We start from the raw sequence: 6,619 nt of genomic DNA, 5'->3' as shown, positions 1-6,619 counted from the left end.
ACTTGCTAATCAAAATCCTCCTACACAATCTAGAAATACAGATGGAGTACATACTTTCACACAATGAATGATTAGCAAAAGGAACCACACAATTAGGGTACGTAAAAGCATTGCCAACGTGTATGTTAATAGTATAAAATATATGGAAATAATGTAAAATGCATAACTCCCATATTATAACAAATATTGGTCTTTTCATAATTGCCGAATGTGCTAACGTTAACACATTGCGTGTTGTTTTAAGTAAAGTCATAAATTACTCCTCGAGCTTTTGGAGAGAACGAAGATAAGACACATACCAAGGTGGCTCTTGGTTAGTCGTGGATGTCTCACTTCCACTTGCAGGTCTCATATATATCTTAGATGGTCCTCTGAATCAGGTTTTGGGTAGCAGACTAACGCAGCTTTTAGAATTGAATAATATAGTTTTACGAGATAACTAGGTACAGATTTTGTGCCTTTACAAATGGAAATTGAAATTTGTGCTGCAGAATAGAAATGAAAGAGACGTATGAGAAAATAAAATAAGTATGGCCAAAGGGGCGATCGAAGCCACGAACTTCGCATGGTCAACGTGTGTGTTATCATTATAAAAATCTATTGAACCAATGTAAAATGCATAATTCGGAAATTATAAAAGAAAACATATCTTACTATCCTCTTGGACACTTCAATATACAGTTTGACAATATGATTTCAGCAAAAATTGTTGAGGTTAAACAGTTGCTATGCTCTATACTGATTTCTATGAATGTGCATTCTTATTACCAACTGATTGGGAAATGAACATTGGCAGTATAGTAAGTTAAAATAATAATTTACCAAAGTTCATCAAGTTCATTTTTACTTAGGACACACTCGTCTATAAAGTATAACGTGATAAGAAATATAACAGCAGCAATCGCTAAGCAATCTGTAATATTTGGCGAAACGACAGGCAACCATGATGATAATTATGAAACAAATGAAGTAGACATGCCTACAGTATCCAGAAACTAGTGTGCCTCATGGTGGGAAATCAACAGATCACGAAGCTAATAGGCAAGGTTTTATCATGTTGACTACGCTTTCAGGAGTTATCTGATGCAAATTCAGCTCTAGCATATTTACTATCTAGCATCCCGCCCTAAAGCCCTGATCGATTCAAATTGACCAGTAAATAATTACCTACTACTGGAACTGACATATGAACTACTGCTACTCCTAGCAGTTTTAATAATGATAATATTAATAATAATAGTAAGAGTAAATTTATCGTCAAGAAAGAAAAAGAGACAAGCCTAACTCAGCATGATTAAAATCAGATCTCCACTGTCATACTGTAACGTATCAAGGGTAAAGACCAAATAAAATGGAATATATGGACAGCTCACGCCTTCTTCAGCTACTAGATGTCTCCAATGTATTGTAGTGTCAAGAAATGGTGTGTTCACCACAACCGTTCTTATTTAGATTATAAAAGCACAAAGCAAAAGAATTATAAAAGCCAAAACATCTTATTATACAACGTCCAGGCTTGTATGTGTTTTCTCACAAAATGTAGTCCTCAAAATAATGAAATATAATATTTTGAAATATGCAGACCATATATTTGATGGTCAATGGCTTGTGAAAATCAGCATAAATATTGTTGTTGTTGTTATAGGGTTTAACGCCATTTTTCAGCACAAGAGAGGCTATACATGGCGGCCAGTATTAATGGTGGAGGAAGAACCGGGAAAACCCCGGAAAGAACCACCGACCCACGAGAAGCTAACGGCAAGCTTTCTCACGTATCCACATTTGCCGAGCCCGAGACTCGAACCCACGCAGACAGAGGTGAGATGGCAGTGATCAGTGACGGACAGCTCTTTAGACCACTCGGCAGCATAAATATTCAATTTATCATAGTTCGCATAACCTCTGACTCAAATAATCCCATTTTCCAAACTAATCTTGCACAGAAAAGTAAGTTAATAGTTTTTCAAATTTGTTCATTTTGACGCACCGAAGTGTTAATGATGTTGTGCATCCAGTCAAAGTTCGGAACCATACCCAGGTTTGCGTTATAGAGTTCAATGCTAAATAAGTTAGATGCACAGTCTGGAACCGGATGCAAATAGTGTGTCGCCTTTGTTGGCTGAGGCACAGTTTGTCCTTTACAGCAACGTGGACATAGAATACAATTTAGTTTTCTATATGTTCACTACATTTGTTTCTCAATACTGACCTTTCCACTGTGTGACAATCAATACAATCATATGTTAATTTAAGATACCGTCAAAGATGATATCACGGTGAAGTTCTTGTCAAAGGTTGACCTGCATTTGTTTGAGAGGCTGGACTGTCAACAGAGCAGCATGTAAATAGAACACATATTTCACTTCAGGACCATCACCATAGCCTTATAACACACTAGTCACTGTCGCCAATATACAAAGAGAAAACCACACCTAGAACTCATATTCTTCAGAATAAACAATTACCTTTAAATCCCTACAAGAAATGCATATATATAACTCTTCTATCCCCACCAAAATAAGAGGAAAAAATGTACTGAAAATGGACGAAAACTGCTAGAACTACAATGGTGGGTACTGAACTCGAAGTACTAATTGTGACCTGATTCCAAATAGTCTGGAACCGAATGTCAATAGTGTGTCGAGTAGGTTAAATGCGACAATGTGTGTCGTTTTGTATTTCTATCATAACTAATTTTAGAAAGCCCTGTTAAGGTTTTGTTATGTCGATCAATTCCAGATAAAGCGTTATTGAACGCACCAACATAGATAGTGTTATCGCTAGTATTGTTATGCAAATATGTGTTTGATCTCATTAAAAGGTATACCTTACTCGCACAAGATTTGGAGCATAAATATTGATTAAATCAACCACTCTTCATCAAGATCTATTTTAAATGTAAAATTCTACCCTTATGAAACATTTCATGTGCCACTTGATTTTTCACCTCTCTCACTACTAAAACATCAACACCAGCCCTCCTAATGACGGCATTGCTATCAAATATGTCACCATTACAAATCTCATTTTCTGTGATACATTCAGTAAACTCATCATCCCAAAAGGCTTCTTGCAATAATAAAATATGGCCTCTTATTTTTTAGAAATATTTCTAAAACAGACTTTCGCTTATTCAAATCTAGCATGCCGTTTACAATTAGAGATACAATATATAAGGCCATTATAATGATTAGTGTGTTTAAAGTATTAAATTATGTCGCATGTTTTATCATTTCCATGAATACTAGAAATTATTTAATGGATTTGAGACGCATGCTATTCGTTTTCAGTCTAGGTACTGTATTAAACCGTCTTCTCCAACTGTGTATGACTTTGAAAGTGTCTATATCAGTACTGTTATTTCCATTTCCGTTTACCTGAAAACTCTGAACATCGTTTGCCTTTCAACAGCGACTTCAACTACCATCCTACTGTCATCACTTCCTGGATCCGTCACCGATCTATCACTAACAGTACGCCTGTTGTTTCGTTCTTCCTCCGATTCTATTTCTTGTTCGGTCTTATCGACTCTGCTTCCCACAGTTTCCTCCCCTCTTTCTTCACTATAATTATCCTGTATTTAATTCTCAACGTCTTCTTCATCATCTTCGGCAAGCTGTAACTCCAATGATTGTTCCTCCCTCTTAGCATCACCAATCTGCGGATTCACTTCCACAATGTCCTCTCTGTAACATGTACATGTTTGGGCTTCCTTGTGGCATTTGTCGCATATCCTTCATTGACACATAAAGAAAACCTTCCACAACTGTCAAATCTTTGCCGTTTGCTATTCATAGCTACATGGCTCTTCTCCCCACACTTATAGCACACAAAATCCAGTCACCTTTTCATAAGCTGGCTCGGATCTAGACATCGAGAACACACCTTTACTTTATTACTGTGCAATACCCCAAAATATGTTTATTATTTATTTTCATGTTTGCCTAAAGTTCTAACTGACAGCTTTCTATATTAGGTTTAAGGTAAACTTATGAATTACTCCTCGTGCTCACTGCTATAACGAAGATAAGACACATACCAAAGTGTGCTTCAGCTGATTGTGGATCTTTCACTTCACCTTCTAGATCTCAAATATAACGTATATTGAATCATTATTTTGGTAACATAAAGTTTTGATATTGAATTGTTAAACTTTTAAAAAATAATAGCACAGACTTTATTTCGTTACTCCAGATAAGAAATGAAAGAGAAGGAGAAAAAATAAAGGTAAATAAAGAAATAGAGAGGAAAATAGTAACGAAAATGAAAACTATTGGCCACAGGGGGGATCGAACCCACGACCTTCGCGTTATTAGCACGACGCTCTAACCAACTGAGCTATGCGGCCACTTGCTAATCAAAATCCTCCTACACAATCTAGAAATACAGATGGAGTACATACTTTCACACAATGAATGATTAGCAAAAGGAACCACACAATTAGGGTACGTAAAAGCATTGCCAACGTGTATGTTAATAGTATAAAATATATGGAAATAATGTAAAATGCATAACTCCCATATTATAACAAATATTGGTCTTTTCATAATTGCCGAATGTGCTAACGTTAACACATTGCGTGTTGTTTTAAGTAAAGTCATAAATTACTCCTCGAGCTTTTGGAGAGAACGAAGATAAGACACATACCAAGGTGGCTCTTGGTTAGTCGTGGATGTCTCACTTCCACTTGCAGGTCTCATATATATCTTAGATGGTCCTCTGAATCAGGTTTTGGGTAGCAGACTAACGCAGCTTTTAGAATTGAATAATATAGTTTTACGAGATAACTAGGTACAGATTTTGTGCCTTTACAAATGGAAATTGAAATTTGTGCTGCAGAATAGAAATGAAAGAGACGTATGAGAAAATAAAATAAGTATGGGTAAAGGGGCGATCGAAGCCACGAACTTCGCATGGTCAACGTGTGTGTTATCATTATAAAAATCTATTGAACCAATGTAAAATGCATAATTCGGAAATTATAAAAGAAAACATATCTTACTATCCTCTTGGACACTTCAATATACAGTTTGACAATATGATTTCAGCAAAAATTGTTGAGGTTAAACAGTTGCTATGCTCTATACTGATTTCTATGAATGTGCATTCTTATTACCAACTGATTGGGAAATGAACATTGGCAGTATGGTAAGTTAAAATAATAATTTACCAAAGTTCATCAAGTTCATTTTTACTTAGGACACACTCGTCTATAAAGTATAACGTGATAAGAAATATAACAGCAGCAATCGCTAAGCAATCTGTAATATTTGGCGAAACGACAGGCAACCATGATGATAATTATGAAACAAATGAAGTAGACATGCCTACAGTATCCAGAAACTAGTGTGCCTCATGGTGGGAAATCTACAGATCACGAAGCTAATAGGCAAGGTTTTATCATGTTGACTACGCTTTCAGGAGTTATCTGATGCAAATTCAGCTCTAGCATATTTACTATCTAGCATCCCGCCCTAAAGCCCTGATCGATTCAAATTGACCAGTAAATAATTACCTACTACTGGAACTGACATATGAACTACTGCTACTCCTAGCAGTTTTAATAATGATAATATTAATAATAATAGTAAGAGTAAATTTATCGTCAAGAAAGAAAAAGAGACAAGCCTAACTCAGCATGATTAAAATCAGATCTCCACTGTCATACTGTAACGTATCAAGGGTAAAGACCAAATAAAATGGAATATATGGACAGCTCACGCCTTCTTCAGCTACTAGATGTCTCCAATGTATTGTAGTGTCAAGAAATGGTGTGTTCACCACAACCGTTCTTATTTAGATTATAAAAGCACAAAGCAAAAGAATTATAAAAGCCAAAACATCTTATTATACAACGTCCAGGCTTGTATGTGTTTTCTCACAAAATGTAGTCCTCAAAATAATGAAATATAATATTTTAAAATATGCAGACCATATATTTGATGGTCAATGGCTTGTGAAAATCAGCATAAATATTGTTGTTGTTGTTATAGGGTTTAACGCCATTTTTCAGCACAAGAGAGGCTATACATGGCGGCCAGTATTAATGGTGGAGGAAGAACCGGGAAAACCCCGGAAAGAACCACCGACCCACGAGAAGCTAACGGCAAGCTTTCTCACGTATCCACATTTGCCGAGCCCGAGACTCGAACCCACGCAGACAGAGGTGAGATGGCAGTGATCAGTGACGGACAGCGCTTTAGACCACTCGGCAGCATAAATATTCAATTTATCATAGTTCGCATAACCTCTGACTCAAATAATCCCATTTTCCAAACTAATCTTGCACAGAAAAGTAAGTTAATAGTTTTTCAAATTTGTTCATTTTGACGCACCGAAGTGTTAATGATGTTGTGCATCCAGTCAAAGTTCGGAACCATACCCAGGTTTGCGTTATAGAGTTCAATGCTAAATAAGTTAGATGCACAGTCTGGAACCGGATGCAAATAGTGTGTCGCCTTTGTTGGCTGAGGCACAGTTTGTCCTTTACAGCAACGTGGACATAGAATACAATTTAGTTTTCTATATGTTCACTACATTTGTTTCTCAATACTGACCTTTCCACTGTGTGACAATCAATACAATCATATGTTAATTTAAGATACCGTCAAAGATGATA

The 6,619-nt window shown here is 36.2% G+C and overlaps 1 non-coding gene across 1 annotated transcript; it reads right to left on the bottom strand.

Annotated features, from left to right (window-relative positions):
• Nucleotides 1-4,274: 4,274 nt before the first annotated feature.
• Nucleotides 4,275-4,348, bottom strand: Trnai-aau (transfer RNA isoleucine (anticodon AAU)). Its single transcript has one exon. It is a non-coding gene; the product is annotated as a tRNA-Ile (tRNA).
• Between the last annotated feature and the right edge of the window lie 2,271 nt (nt 4,349-6,619).

The sequence above is a fragment of the Sinohyriopsis cumingii genome, chromosome 14, assembly GCF_028554795.1.
Source record: "Sinohyriopsis cumingii isolate HCF-2022 chromosome 14, ASM2855479v2, whole genome shotgun sequence".
Lineage (NCBI taxonomy): Eukaryota > Metazoa > Mollusca > Bivalvia > Unionida > Unionidae > Sinohyriopsis > Sinohyriopsis cumingii.
Note: the sequence above shows the minus strand (reverse complement) of the source record. Positions and strands in the feature narration are given on the sequence as shown.